The following is a 16,299-nucleotide window of genomic DNA, read 5'->3' as shown; positions in this document are numbered from 1 at the left end:
ACCTCTTGTGAAAGCTTTCCCTACAAAATCATTCTTTAAAAATGTTCCTATTATTTTTTGTTTCCAAGTTATTCGCGAGTTAAGTAAAAGAGCATTCTTTGATTTGCTCTAATTTTGATTGTTCATAAAATGCTCCGATGATAAAAGTTATCATACCGCAATTTAAAAAACAGATTCTTAAAGCTAAAACTTTACTTTAACAAATAATATAATTGTAATGAAAATTTCGCAACAAATGAAAAACTTTTGCAAAAAAATTGTTGTAAGTACAAAAAAACTGTTTCCCTCACCTAATATTTTCAATCTTTTTCAATAGTGACAGTATTTTTACTCTTTTAATGTGAGATTTCACTCCAAAAAATTTAAAAAATAAAATGACATCAAGTTGAAATCATTTTAAAAATCATGATGTTATTCGATACATTTTTGACAATGATTTCGTGATGAATTTTTGACACACAAACACACACACACACACACACACACATATGATAAAATTTTTTAATTAAAATTTATTTAAAAATGATTACCAAAAATTGGTTACAAAATCATCACCAAAAGTGTGTGGAACGACATGATAATTACTATACTCGATGAATACAAAAATTTATAATTGTAGTTATTCAAAATTTTTACTTTAAAATAATATGTATTTATATTTTCATTTTTTCAAAATTGTGGATATATTTTTTGAAAATATTTATTAATGCAAATATTATGATTTGTTTTATAAGTATTAATATTTATTCAAAGTATTCAAGTAAAACGTAACTTTAAAAAAGGAAGCTTCAAAAACAACAATTCCTCTTTATAATCAACACTTTATTGATTCTAGCAATTAGATAACATATTGTTGAATTAATCCTGTCTTTATAAAATCTGTGTGTAATCTTTAGTTGGATGTGGAAAAAGAAACATAATTATAATTCTGTTACGCGTATATATATTCTTTTCATTTACATTTCTTTACAAATGTGGTTTTCTCGGACATAAGGTTAATTGAGAAATTGGATGCAACAGAAATATAAAATAACTTTATACAATTTTTAAAAAAACTTAGAAAGTTTAAAGTTTGAATATTATTCCTTTTGTGAATTTCATTGTTTTTATAAATTTTTCTGTTTTATTTTATTACCTTTGCAGGCTATGTTCTAATGCAGACGATGTGTTCTACCTAGGATGAGATAAAAAATGAGTATTAAATTTAACACCAATTATTCAACAACAGTGTAATTTCGTATGTTGATCACGTAATTAGCAGCGATTGTTTTAAGTTCAAAACATTTTCCCAATATTTTCCTTGACCATGCAAAATTAAATCAATATTGAATTATAGGAGAATTACCTGAAGAACGAGTTGAACCTGTTGTCCAAGGACAACAAACGACGACAAACTACTTTCACTGATCTGTGGTTACGAGAGTTTACAAAAAAAAGAATGCATAAAACTTTCACAAGTTACTCCTCGAGTTACGCGATTTCACCTTTCAAAGGTTACTGTTGAAGTTATGGCCAGGAATGTCGTTTACAGGGAGATAAAAAATCTGCAAAGAATGCGAAGGACGCAACGGTCTATTCCTCTATGTCGAATATACAACGCATTTGTCATTTGAATGAAAACTCGTCAACAACCTTTTCGATCGCTCGAATTTCAGAACTGAGAGAATTTTAAAAAGGTATTTTCCGAAGAAGCATTATACATATTGTACATTATTGTACAATGTTAGTCAAAAATGATAAGATATCTTTGTGCTGCGATAGCTTAAATGTCGAAAACTATTTTACTCGAAATATTACAAGGATTTAAATATAATGTCAGCATAAATATAATAAATAATTGCACAGTAAATGTAAAAAGGTGTAGTGAACATAAATTAAATTTCACTTCGAAAAAATTTAATCTTTGATAGAGGAAAATGAAAAGCATGTGTCTGGTTTTTATGTGTCTGGCATTAATTCTGCTGCCTTATAGAAAGAATGGCAGTTTGTCACGTCTATATCGCGTTGTAAAATTGTCTGATACGAGCGGAACGTGCAGCATGTCGATATGTACGGGCGAATTGCTGATGGAAAGATAGGTAAGTATGCAACGCGTTTCCTGGATGACACATGCAAGTATTCGTGTATGTATAAAATGCTCAGTATTTCAAGCGTTCTAATCACTCTGCATTAGTAAATGTGTCAAACAATACATAGGTACCTAACAAAGATACGTAATTGTTCGACTATGTTAGGTGCGAACTAATAAGAGGTTTACTTAAACACGTCATCAATTGTATGATACGCAATTGCACGCGGAAACACGGCACGTTTGAAAGATTTGTCATCTCTGCTGGAATTTTTATTATTGTTTCGTCAATTAAACGATAAATATTGTCTTTCGGAAGTCCCAATCGTAAATTTAAATAATTTCAATATCAAGACTGATGCAAGATATATAAATTCTACATTTCGCAATTATACAATAAATCATCTGTTCGCGCGCGCGCAAAATATTCTCTTACTCTCGCGCTCTCGTACATTTTCTTGAATTTCGAAAGTTTTGTGAAGAGAAAATTGAGAGACTAAATCACTTGTAATATTTCATTTACATCTTGCGTTTGCTCTCTTTTGTGGTTGGTTGAAATCGTACTGAATCATCATATTTCTTCTTTTATAAAAGTATAAAATGATGCTATAAAACTGTGAAACGAGTGTAATTTATTTAAGTCTTACAGAGGCAGTGACATATACATCCTACTTTTTCCTCCACAACTTATTTAATGTTTTCTCGATATTCAACTATTATAATATACATATATAAAATTAAAAGTAATATAAAAGGCTCTGTAGTAATAAGCAAAAGGTAGTATAAAAGAAGGGCAACGAGTCAATGACGCAAATAAAAAATTATAATTCAGATAAGAAAACTTAATACAAAAACAATTAAAATACAATAAAATGAAACAAACGTTTCAACTCCAATTGAGTCATTTTCAATGCCATCATACAATAATATAAATGTCGTTCTAAATTAAAAATTAATACATAATCTTACAAAATTTTTAAAATTAACAAATAATTCTTTCCTCTTTCGGTGTAATACGCTGTGAGTCATTTTTATCAAGAATTAACAAAGTCATAAGAAAGTTCTGGAAAAGTAACCGTATACAAAAAGAATTAATATTAATCATATAAAAATGAAAAATATGATGATATATGATGATATAAAATAAAAGAGGTGTGATTTATGGAGTCGTGGATAAGATATTTTGTTTGTGTCATCCGAAATTCCAACAAAATAATTTGATTGACGCTATTAAGGTTTTTTTACAGAATGGATATCCATTAAGTTTTATTTTTTCGACCATTCATAATAGAATAAAATATCACATTAATAAGTTTAATAATTTAAATAAGAACAAGGACACTGGGGGAAGGTTCTTTACGATTCCATATGTTAATACGATATCCGAAAGATTTATACCTGTTGTTAATATGCTTAATTGTAAATTGGCTTTTACTATTCCTAACACAATTGAGAAGTTTTATAAGGAGAGGAAAGGATGATTTGGAACACGTTCAGAGTCAAAATGTGGTTTATAGAATATCCTGTGATGATTGTGATGCCAGTTATGTTGGCCACACTAAAAGACAATTAAAGACCAGATTGCATGAACATGTTTCTGATATCAATATGAGTTCAAAATCTCCATCAGTGATTTCCAACCATCGTATGGTGGAGAATCATAACTTTAAATGGGATAAAGTAGAAATATTGGATATAGAGCCTTCATACAACAAAAGGTTGATATCAGAAATGGTTCATATTAAAAAACAGAAGCATGGGATTAATAGACAAAATGACACGGAGTCTTTGCCGGATTTGTATTCTGACATTATACATTCACTTTCTCCTTTCTAACATCTTCTGTCCTTTTCCTCCTATTTTTCCTTTTTCCGTTTATCGATAATGTTTTTCTGTTTGACATTTCGTTGTGTGACATCGTTTAAGTCAGATGCTCGTTACTTTTGCGAATTTGCTTTAATAACCTATTAAATTAATAAGACTATTTTACTGTACCACAAAATGAACCACATTTTACATTTTTTTCTCGTTGTGTATTATGGGACTTTTAACAGATTTACTAAGGTATATCATCATATTTTTAATTTTTATATGATTAATATTAATTCTTTTTGTATACGGTTACTTTTCCAGAACTTTCTTATGACTTTGTTAATTCTTGATAAAAATGACTCACAGCGTATTACACCGAAAGAGGAAAGAATTATTTGTTAATTTTAAGAATTTTGTAAGATTATGTATTAATTTTTAATTTAGAACGACATTTATATTATTGTATGATGGCATTGAAAATGACTCAATTGGAGTTGAAACGTTTGTTTCATTTTATTGTATTTTAATTGTTTTTGTATTAAGTTTTCTTATCTGAATTATAATTTTTTATTTGCGTTTATTGGCTCGTTGCCCTTCTTTTATACTACCTTTTACATATATAAAAACCCCAATAATTCCAGCCAACTTTCAAATTTTGTAGAAAATTTAATTTTAAAGAAAAAATTCCCAATAAATATGGATAAAAAAATTCTTCTTTAAAAAGTTAGTTCCTAAAAATCTCTGAAATTAGAATTATTTTATATATTTTTACAAATCAGTATGCGTTTGCTAACAAAGTACTCAAACAAAAAATTTTTTGTAGAGAATTAAATTATATCTTACAAAAAAAAATAAACTGTGTAAACGAATTTTATTTTACATTAGCTTTTACATACTTGCTTATTCTCATTTAAACGCATACTATTATACGTTTAAACAAAAATACATATTTATACGTATAATTATAATAGCATATTCGTTTATTAGAAACGTTTTTCCGAATATACGTGTTTTTAGTATAGCTCGCTATTATACGTTTAAATGAGAATACGTATATTTAGCACATCTATCTACAAAAAATATCTCGAATATTTTCACGTTTTTTTTTATAAACGTTTATCCTTTTATTAAGGAGTATTCCTAGTGTAACGGGTTGAAAAAATTAAAAATTCTTTTTGATAAAAATGACATTTGAATGTAATAAAAATGTAAAAAATGTGTATATAAAATAACATTAAAACAGCGTATTCAGACAAGGATTTATAATAAACCAATATCCTAATTATACGAGCAAATCTTTATGTCGACTTGTACAATTGCTTTAAAGTGCACTGAATGCGCACTAGTTCTGTGAGAATCCAATGAGAAACGTTATTCTTTTAACCTCCACGTTTTGTGTAATGCTAATGCCAATAGTATGTAAGTTTCTCAATTAAACTATGATTACATTCCTTAAAAAAAACATGTTAAATCCACACTTAAATTTATCGAAATGTGACGTCGTCCATTTACTGTCGATTTAAACGTATTAAAAAAGTAATATTCTTGTTATTTAGCGAAGTCGAAACCATAATCGTCAATAACATTCAGTCGAAAATAATTTTTGTTGCATGAATTTTCAATTTAGCATCTAACACTCATTTATTAATAACTTTTTAACTAAAGGTGTGCAAACGAAAAATTGACTTACTGTCTTGCTTCGGAACAATGAAAATCTATCGATTAAGACCCTATTGCACCAGCGTTACTTTGTTTTTAAGTGAGATTTAAAACTCTCTCTGTCTCTTTCTCTTTTTCGCTCTAAAACGAGACAGACAAAGATTTAAGTCTTGCTTAAAGTCAAAGTAACGTTGGTGCAACCGGACCTAAGATCTTTTCAATCCAATTTGCTCGAGTTTGAGAAACTAGTGTGAAATTAGCCCCCACCCAAAATTATTTTTTAAATAAATTTTTTACTAGAAGTATACAAACGAAGATTCGAAATGTACAAACGAGGAGCTATAGAAATAATCAAATGGGGGGTTCACCCAAACTTCAGACGGGTTATATAGCTAAGTACGTGGGCTTACGAAAAAAAGATTTCTATTTATTATAATATATATCTACATATACTACACATACACTAAGAAAAAATGCTGTTGATTCAATTAAAGTCTATATTACGGGCTGTCATTAACGTATTAATTTATGTATATTTTTATATATAAATTGGCATAAATTATTATTTTAATAATCAAGGCCTTTATGTCAATAAAATATACATGAATTAATCACTTATGTTAGTGACAGCCCGTAATATAGACTTTAATTGAATCAACAGCATTTTTTCTTAATAGACTAGACTAAATAGTCTAGAATTAAATCAATAGCATTTTTTTCTCAGTATATATATATATATATATATATATATATATATATATATATCTGTGATAATTAAAAGAGTAAATGGCACACGTAGCGCGTGCTTTTAAAATATAAAACTATAAGAAAATTAATTTTAAAATAAAAAAAAACGTTAAAATATTCAACAAGATGGATATATTAAATATACGTGTAAATGTATTCTCGTTTAAATATATAATACCAAGCCCTGATTTAAAATACGTATATTAGGAAAAACGTTTCTAATAAACGGATATACCAATTGTACGTGTAAACGTTTACTTATAAGTAAACGTTTTTCTGAAAACGAATTTAAACAGATAAACGTTTCATATTACACGTATCTTCAAAAAACGGAATAAAATCAGAAATTTATTTTATATCAAACTATACTATTTATGTAACTGTGTTTACTTATAAAAATGTTTGGATAAAATTGTCATTTATCATGCTTTTTTAAAATGAATAATATTTTAAATATTATATCCGAAAGTCGATTTCTTCTGAGGATTAAAATTAAGTTTATAATATAATAACATAATATATAAATCAACGACAAATGTACCAAGCATTCTGTTCATAACTTGAAGCCAGAAAATGACAGTTTAACAGGATCTGTGATTCCGTTGCGTCTTTTTTTATCTTCAGAGAAAGCAGAGGTAGCATAAAGAAAACACAATAAAAAGCACAGGTAATAGGAACAAGGATTGAACGAGCCATTCAATCAGAACTCCAAGACATAAATTCGATGCATAACCTATCATATACTAATCCAAATTTAACAATACAACGTGCATAGAACAAAAAATAGAACAGGCAGTACGAACAACTTTTTGATGCGTTAAAGTTTCATTGCCTGTTGCCTGTTGTTTGATCTGTTTTGAAGTTCATTCGCGAATATAATTTTGACAATCCAGTAAAAAATTTTTTATGCATTAATATAAATATATATTTATATAAATTGATATACTTAACCGTGGATCGAAACATTTAACCTTTAATTGTACTAAATATTAATAATTCTATCTAATAAATTCTAATTCGTAACAACCTGCGTTGACTTTTAAAAGCTTTTTATTCATTATTGATTTATTTTCATTAGAACCTACAATTTTTGAAATTATTCTTAAATTTCTTATGGATATATACATATAACATTATTATGTACTTGCATTATTATACTTAAGAAATTTAAAACGAAATTTTTAAATTGAAAGGAAATTGGAATTTTTTATAAAGTATACTATTTTAATATAAAAAGTGCCCATTACTCGTTAAGAAAAAGTTAATAAAAATTTAGTACATTGTGCAATTTATCTACATTTATATCTATGTTTATAAAACTACACAGTAGCTACGCCATTCCTACATTTCAGAAACAATTTCAAAGCATGAAAAACCGCGAAATACATATTTGATCGCAGAAGATTGCGAGTAGCTGAAATGATCAAACACATATTTCGCGGCTTTTTATAATTTTAAAATGAAATGTGAAAGGACAGATTTTAGACATTCTATATAATAATTCTGTATTTTTATAGTTTTATATTCTATATATTTATATTCTATGAGCTTTTTACAATAAGCCATTAGTTATAAATTAGAAGTCAGAAGCTGAAAACTGTGATCAATTTCCAACTTCTAACTTCTGATTTATTACTAATAACTTATTTTAAAATAAAATATTTTAAAAGTAGAGGAAAGTTACAGATGTAGATATATCACGTTATTTTTGTTGTTTTTTAAACAAAAGTAAAACTTTAGAAACATAAATACAAACTAGAAAATATCTTCTATCATAATATAGCAGTTTTTATAGCAGTTTTTATACTGTTTGCAATTTTGCAATAATTAACTTTTTCTTAAGTTAAGCCAAAATGAGCGTCTGACAAAATAGGCTCTAAAGCTGATACATGATAGACAGTAATAACACATATTCCTATTCTTTTACATCTGTATAGAATATAAGGGAATGTATATAAGATTTTCTAAAATCTTTCTTTTTTGATATAAAATGTTTTTTACTTATTTATATGCATACTTTACGCTGCTCTGCAAGATACAAACATGTAACGAAACAGATTCTTTTTTTTTTGGAAGATTTTCTTATATAAATACACAATTGCATTCAGCTCCAATAAGACTATTTGACACTTTAACGCAATACTATAAAGATTTAATTTTATTTAGTTCATGATCTCTATCGTATAGTTAAATGTGCCGGTTTACGCTGCATCTTGATTTTATATTTAAAATTGTATTATGAAAAAAAAAAAAAAGAAAAGAGTATGATTAAAACTGATTTATGAAACTACAAACATATAAAATGATCTAATATTATTAATAATACAGCCATTATACTATTATTATACTATTATAATTACTATTATAATTTGCAAAAGAAAATCGTAAAAATTTTATTTTTATATTTGTATAATTTGTTTTTAGCTGATTTTGTATAAAAATATCACAAATATAACATATTACCAGATAAAAAAATTGGTCACTCATAAATATGTATAAACATACATAAATATTTATTCATAATATGTATAAACATACGTAAATATTTATATATAAATATTTATTTTTAAACATGTATAAACCTATATGAAATATGTCCATATATTCATACATCCCTCTTTCTTTTGTAAAATTACTTTTTAGTGTAATAGAAATAATAATAGTAATGTGAAAACAAAAAATAATTAAAAGTGTAATTTTCGCACTATTTATTTTAGAAAACATTAACTTTGAAGATAAAAAAATATAAAAAAATTTGATATAAAAAACTTTGATATAAAAAAATTACTTACGAATAATTATATATCAAATTATGCATAATTGTGTATGAGTGATTTTTTTACATTTTTCCAAACTCGTTTTTTTCTAAAACGAACAATGCGAAAATTATTTTTTTAATCATTTTTTATGTTTTTACAAACTATTACTATTTCTATTACACTAAAAAAGGTAATTTTACAAAAGAAAGAGAGAGGAATGTATGAACATGTATGGATATATTTCACATATGATTGATGACATACATATTTATGTATGTTTATACATATTTATATATATTCATGTATAAAAAATTTTTTCTGGATAAATGGATTATGTGAGTTTTTACTTGTTTAATTTTATCACAAGATAATGTAAATAGTCTACATTTGCAATACTCTTTCACAATTTTATATATTTATATTTTTGAATATAATTAAAAAATAAATATACATATAATAGAATTTTTGTATATTTAACGAATTGCATCATGATAAGATTATGATAAGATTATGATATGAAAATGATAAGTATATGTTATTATCTAGAAGAAAATATTTTTCTTGTATATCTCATTTAAAATATCAAATAAATATAAAAGGAATCGGTATATAAAAATAATATAACTTTTTCGAAAAATCATAGTTTCAGTCTGTTAGTAATGACGCGCGAATAAATTTAAAGTCGCACACCTGTAAGTCACGTTCACTGCAATTTTAACCATACGTAATTGTTCCAACGATGCTGTCTTTGTAATAAATAAATACATCGGTAAACTGGTTGTTACAAAATTTGTAACTCTCAATTTCCCATAAACGAAGTGTCACCATTTCCGGCCATACGGTCCAGAGAACAAAAGGAATAGTCACAGCTGCAGTGCATGACGAATTTAAGTGGAACTCGCATAACACTTGCAGTGTACTAACTAACGTTATAATTCGAGTTATCGCTACAAATATATATATATATATATATATATATGTATAGAGGAGAGGCACGCACCAATCAATTAAAATATCGACAAATGTTTTTATAAGGTGCACGATCTCGATTCACTTGATCGCTTTGTTGAAAATCGTCGATTTTACCGGATCTCCGGAGGTAAGAAAAATGAACACGCAGCTGATGCGGCGCCAGCTGGGACTGCAATGCAAACAGGTCACCGGCCCATCACCACGGAGAGAGACTCTGTTCGGATACCAAACCAAACCCAACGTTGGGACTCACATAGTTGGTGTGAAGAAGGGGGAACAATTCTACGGCTATTATTCTTATAATAGCACATATACTAATCCTCGACACACACACACACACACACACACACACACACACACACGCACACACGCACACACGCACACACGCACACACACACACACAACGCGCGCACTTACTTCCTTTTTCACAATCAATTCTGCGTCTTTTGTTTTTTTTTTCTTCGCTTGATATAATGTATATATTTATATTATATATAGATATGGAACGTAAAGGTCAATAGCTGAAACTAATGCGGTAGCGGAGCAGTTGTCGGAGAGTTATCACACTACAATTGGAATATTGACAGAAATATGTAAATTTGAGTTTGTAAACTCAGCTAATCAATCGAATATAATTTCGCTTTAAGAGAAAAAAAATTTTTTTATAAGAATTGGTGATTCCGCATGTGTTTAGTCTAGACTATTATTATTTGAATATGAATGATGTTCCGATAAAGTGTACAGAGCGATAGAAATTAGATTCGATCATGAATTGAATTGTAAAAGTTTTCGATAAGATTTAAATGCTTTAAATTAAGTCTTTTACTATTGATCGCATGTCGCATTAATATCTTGAGCTTAATATATTCATTTTATCATCGTGTCGTGAAAATTTCTTAAACTATTAATTTATTTTTAAGTACATAAAATGCAGACATTTGAGTTAATATATTGTATAATATAAACGATTAATATAAAAGCATATTTATTAATATTTCAAAATCAACTTTAAGCAACATATAATTCGTGATAAAATTTTATACAGAATTCTATTCATAATTTTATGCATTGTGTAATACAGAAAATATGTAAATAATCAGAATTATAAATTTATAACTATATATAAAAGATTCATCACAACATGCGCAGGATATAAATACTCGTGATTGTATCTAGTCAATTGTATCTAGTGTAATGGAAATTGAAAATCTATAAGCGTAGCAAATAGAGTCCAAATCGAATAAATAAAAAAGACTGTATCCATATATGAATAACATAAATTACAACTTAACCTACGTATTCGATTGAGATTTATCGAAAAATGGAACAATCTAGTCTGAATGTAATATATAAGTGCAATATATGTAATATTTGTAAAAGAACTGAATAAATAATAAAATATAAAATATTTATAACGTTTAACATAAATAATAAATAATAAAATACTTTTATGTTTATTATATCGAAATTTTCATTCGTGCGCACGTGTATACAAAATTATTATGTAAATCAATGTTCTTATTGCTACTATAGAAATCGCAAGGATTATTACGTCGCACGTAATTTTCTAAAAAATTCGAAGACTTAAAACGATTGTATTTTAAGCGACACATAATTCATGACAGACGGCATTTTCTCAGAGATAAAAAATGCTAACAAAACTTAAGGCTTTATAAGTCCGTTTAGTGTGCATTTAAACATCTCTCTCGGTGAATAGTCAAGTGTGAGGAAAAAAAGAAAAAATATTGTGAAAGATCGGTTTTTAAACATAACGGTACGAATACAAATGGTTGAGCAGAATGTAAAAAAAAAGCAAAGTACACTCAACGTTTTTCTTTAACGTCCGGTTTTTTTTTACTTCGATATGAGTATGCAAAGCAGCATTATTTTTCTCGCTATCTTTTCCTATGATTTCTCAAACAATTGAATATACACGCGTGGATAAGATTTAAAATCTATTATACTTTATAAGTGTAAAGTAATCACTCAAGTGTGATCACAGTACACAACTCAGCATTTTTGTGCACATTGAATGGTATGTGATTAGAATGGTATGTGATTAGAAACATTTTTTTTATCTTTAGAAAATTTATTTATGTTTCCATAGTTATAAAGAAAAATATAATAAATAAGATTGGAAATAAGACCGTTTATGTTATTAGGTATCGTATATTATGTTAGATACATTACTTTAAATACGAAGCGCTACTACGGTCTGAATGTTAAGGTATTGAATTATTATATATATATATATATATATATATATATATATATTCATTTAAATGAATATATATATATTATTATTGCGTGCCGATATAGTTGTCGGACTTTCAACGCAATCAATCTGAAATATTAATAATCCCTTCAAATTTCTCAAATTTAATTTTAAAAAACTGTAATAAAAATATAATTGTTCTATTGTTAATTGCATTAAACTCTTAATACATACTTACAAGTGTCATTAGAGATGTTTTCTTATGGAAAGCTCTAGCGTAATGAATGGCAGTCATCTCAAAAAAATTTCTCTCCTGTCGTCTGACTTGAAAAATTCTCTTGCTGTTCTTAAGATCTTATTTGAAAAATGAATGGATTCCTTGCAAACTTTTTATATCGCGATATATTTATCAGATTTAAATTAAAATAAAGCATATTTTTTTTTACATGAGATATTCAGATGTTGTAATATAATCTCAACTGAAAAATGATAATAATTTCTTATGCTTAATAAAATTACACCTATTATATTTACACAAATATATTAAATATGTTATCTAATAGAATATGATATAAAAATTATTTATTTTAATCAATTAAATATATCATAGAGAACTTAATGCACTTGACAATTTAGAAATACTATGCTAACGTGTTTCCACTCAATTATACAGCTTTGATTAATTTTGGTTAATTGCATATTAAATTTTCAATAAATGTCTTTTTAACTATATATATATCGTAATTAACAAGTCGTGTAATATTCAAATCGATGTAATATTCAAATTGTTCCGATTTCCACGAAAGACAATGTATCATTTGTAACACAGATAAGTCTCAAAGGTAATTCTTTTATTAAAGATTTATATCTTTACTTATATTATATTTCATTATGCGATCAAATCACGGTCACAAATTATTCGCAGTCACAATCGGATAAATGAAATTGTCGCAACAATCGTGTACTTCGGTGTAACGTCAGAACGCAGACTGTCACTTTCATCGATCGGTGGCGACTCCGGGTACTCACAGGAGAAAGTAAAATGTAGTGGATTGTGCAATTATCGTCTCTACAATAGCTCAAGTAATTTCAGCCAGTAATAAAGTGCTGGCCTGATACATCGACAGCATGCAAATGTGTAAGTGAATTATCGACTGTCTTATGCTGATGATTAAACAGTCGTAATAATAAAAATAATTTTAGTTGGTCGTTTTGTATCGGAAACATATCATATCTATTAATTTGAAACGGACATTCGTTCTTTTTTTCGTTTGTAATTTAACTTTGTAGATAAATCAATTAACAAATCAATTAACAACTTATAGATAATTCTTGGAGAATAGAATGTACTAAAGAAATGTAATAATGTGCTCGTAAATTGCGCAAAGTAAAAAGTCATTTTTATTCGATCTCATAAGATCTATAAGATCAAAAGATATTCATAAAACCCTTATAAAAGTGTAATACTGACCAATTAATCACTTACTTTCAGTATTAAAAATACGTTAGTAATACTTTTAATATTCAAAATAAATGATTAATTAGACAGTACTAGTATTAAAGTATTTAGTACTATAATTTAGTACTAGTATTAAATTTTTATAAGAAAAAAACCTCGCACCTTCTTTTTCAGTATAAAATATTTAATTCATTATTTTATATGAAATATTCATTGTTTCATATGAAATAAATTTCTAAGAATGGTATGTACAGGGTGACAAAAAAGTTTGGTTACGAAGTTTTATTTGTTTATCACATCATTACTCTTTAAAATAATAGTTTTGTTTAAAAAACAGTATTTGGTTTACAACAAAATTAACAAAAAAGTAAAACATTTTAAAATCTATGCAAATGAATGTATTACATATCCACATAACTTTTACATGTAAACTGCTCAGCACTAAAAATCTCAGTATTAAAAATAGTATACGAAATATAAACTAGATTAACAGTAGAGCTACAATCGATTATCAAATAATTATTGATATGAAAATCTTAAAAAAGAGATGAAGAGTAATCAATATTCATAGAGGGCCATATTAGCAAAATGCCATGCTATTGTTTAAATTTGCATAACTCAAAAGATATGTAGTCAAATAAAATGTTAAATAGCAAATAACTCGAAAATATATATATATATATATATATATATATATATATATATTCATGTGATAATAGTTCAAGTTTAAAAAAAATGAGGAAATAGATGTAATTAAATACTAAAATGTATCTCAGAAATGTTTTGAAATACTTGAAAGTAAAAATGTGTTATAATAAATGCTGACTATTGAGTATTGATTATATTAGAGTCATGGTGTAACAGTGAGCTACTGAACAAATAATTCTATAAGTAATCATTTAATTAGGATTTGTTATATAATAGCGGAGATATTAAGGGAGGCCACAATATATACACTGGCCATAATACCACATTCTCTTCTATTGTTTTTGGTATTTAATAACATATAACTAATACTCTAACTAATACTCTAGAGTTTATTTTTTTTTTTAATACATTATTAATGATTTGATAAAAATACTTATAAAACTTTGTCGTCAAAAAAATTTTTGATTACTCTATACACACACACACACACACACACACACACAAACATATATATATAATAAAATAAAATAAAGTACTTAAATACAGAAACTAGAATTAATATGAGGATGAGAAAGAATGTCATTTAACGATATATATCTAATATTAAGAAAACTTTTTTGACCTTTTCTCTTACGCAAATTTCAGGAAGTATCATGTTTCTTTTTTGTCGCAACAGAAATGTAATGCTATGACTTTTTAATGTTTCGAATATATGATAGCTTTGCACATTGTATGTTGATGCGTATACGCGATAATCTCAATCCAATAATGCGAAATATCGCGTTACACTAAAAACACTATTTTTATTTCTGAATGATGCCAATTTATAAACGGCGTTATTTCTACCGGCTTTCTTATTTTTACATGAATCAACTCAAATTTCAGCCAGTCATTGTAATTGTTTCCTTTCTTACTTTCCGTATTTCAAAAATACTAATTTCTCCTTAGTGCTAATATATTAATCATTATTTTTGTAAAATAGTTTAGCGTTTACATTACAGAATTATACAATCCGAGTATTGTAGAAACTGTGAAGATATTTAAACATGACTTATTTAAATAATATTATGTTAATATGAGTTATTACTATTTTACAATAAGCAATGTGTAGCTAATTTGTAACGCAATACAGGTAATGACCTGTATAAAACTTATCTCATTATATAACTTATCTCAGTATATTTCAAAACATTTTCCTTTAGTTGCAGCATTAATGTTTGCGTTGTTATGTACACTACTACAAACAAATTTAATTTTTTATGATCTGTTCTACTTATAAAGAGATATCTTATTCTCATCTCGAGAAGTGGTAAAAGAGAATGCGTATTACTTAATCTATTTTTTATTATATTTTTTATTTGATACCGTTTTGTACGCAAATGAACATTGAAAATTGTAGCTTGAGGCTTTGGACACTTATCATTACACGTTCAATCTTTCACTAATAACAAATTAATTTATTATAAGACTTCTCGTAACATCTGCAAAACGATTTAGACTTTAGGCGATCGGTCGCTTCTTACCTATCTTACCTATAGGTCTTTAAAATCGTTATTTCCTTTGGAAGTATTGAATTTATAATTGAAAATAATTAAAAATGTAAGATTAATAAAAGAAATCATTAAATAATACTTAATTATTAACTAATGCCTAATTTTAATCATTTATTCAAAAGAATCAAGTATATTTTTTTAAGTACATTTTTATAATTGTTAAATAACAATAATGAAAAAAACAAAAAAATATATTTTTGCACTTGACATTTATATCGATTATTAGTTTTATTATTGTTAATTATCAATTTTATTTTGTAATGGTACGATTTAAAAAACTTGATGAATTTTGTAAAAATATCAATTTGTAGTATTTATAATAGTTGCAAATATGTTATATATAATAAATTTAAAATATTCTATAATACAATAAACCTTCTTCTATGAAAATACAAAAATTTATAGTA

At 26.5% G+C, this 16,299-nt stretch overlaps 1 protein-coding gene across 8 annotated transcripts in view; it reads right to left on the bottom strand.

Moving 5' to 3' along the window:
* Positions 1 to 12,575, bottom strand: part of CDase (neutral ceramidase) — a 64,685-nt gene extending 52,110 nt beyond the window's left edge. Inside the window, exons 1-2 of one of the 8 annotated variants that reach the window (XM_011069416.2) lie at positions 10,046 to 10,245; positions 1,346 to 1,544 (exon numbers count right to left, since the gene is read on the bottom strand). The gene's annotated coding sequence lies outside the window, so the exon portion shown is untranslated. Of the gene's footprint in view, positions 1 to 1,135; positions 1,159 to 1,345; positions 1,545 to 9,735; positions 9,993 to 10,045; positions 10,246 to 12,470 lie in introns of those variants that run through there. The other 7 variants (XM_087406838.1, XM_087406839.1, XM_011069417.2 and 4 more) reach the window with 7 other exon arrangements.
* Between the last annotated feature and the right edge of the window lie 3,724 nt (positions 12,576 to 16,299).

Source organism: Acromyrmex echinatior, chromosome 6, assembly GCF_024713525.1.
Source record: "Acromyrmex echinatior isolate Ae372 chromosome 6, ASM2471352v2, whole genome shotgun sequence".
Taxonomy (NCBI): Eukaryota; Metazoa; Arthropoda; class Insecta; order Hymenoptera; family Formicidae; genus Acromyrmex; species Acromyrmex echinatior.
Note: the sequence above shows the minus strand (reverse complement) of the source record. Positions and strands in the feature narration are given on the sequence as shown.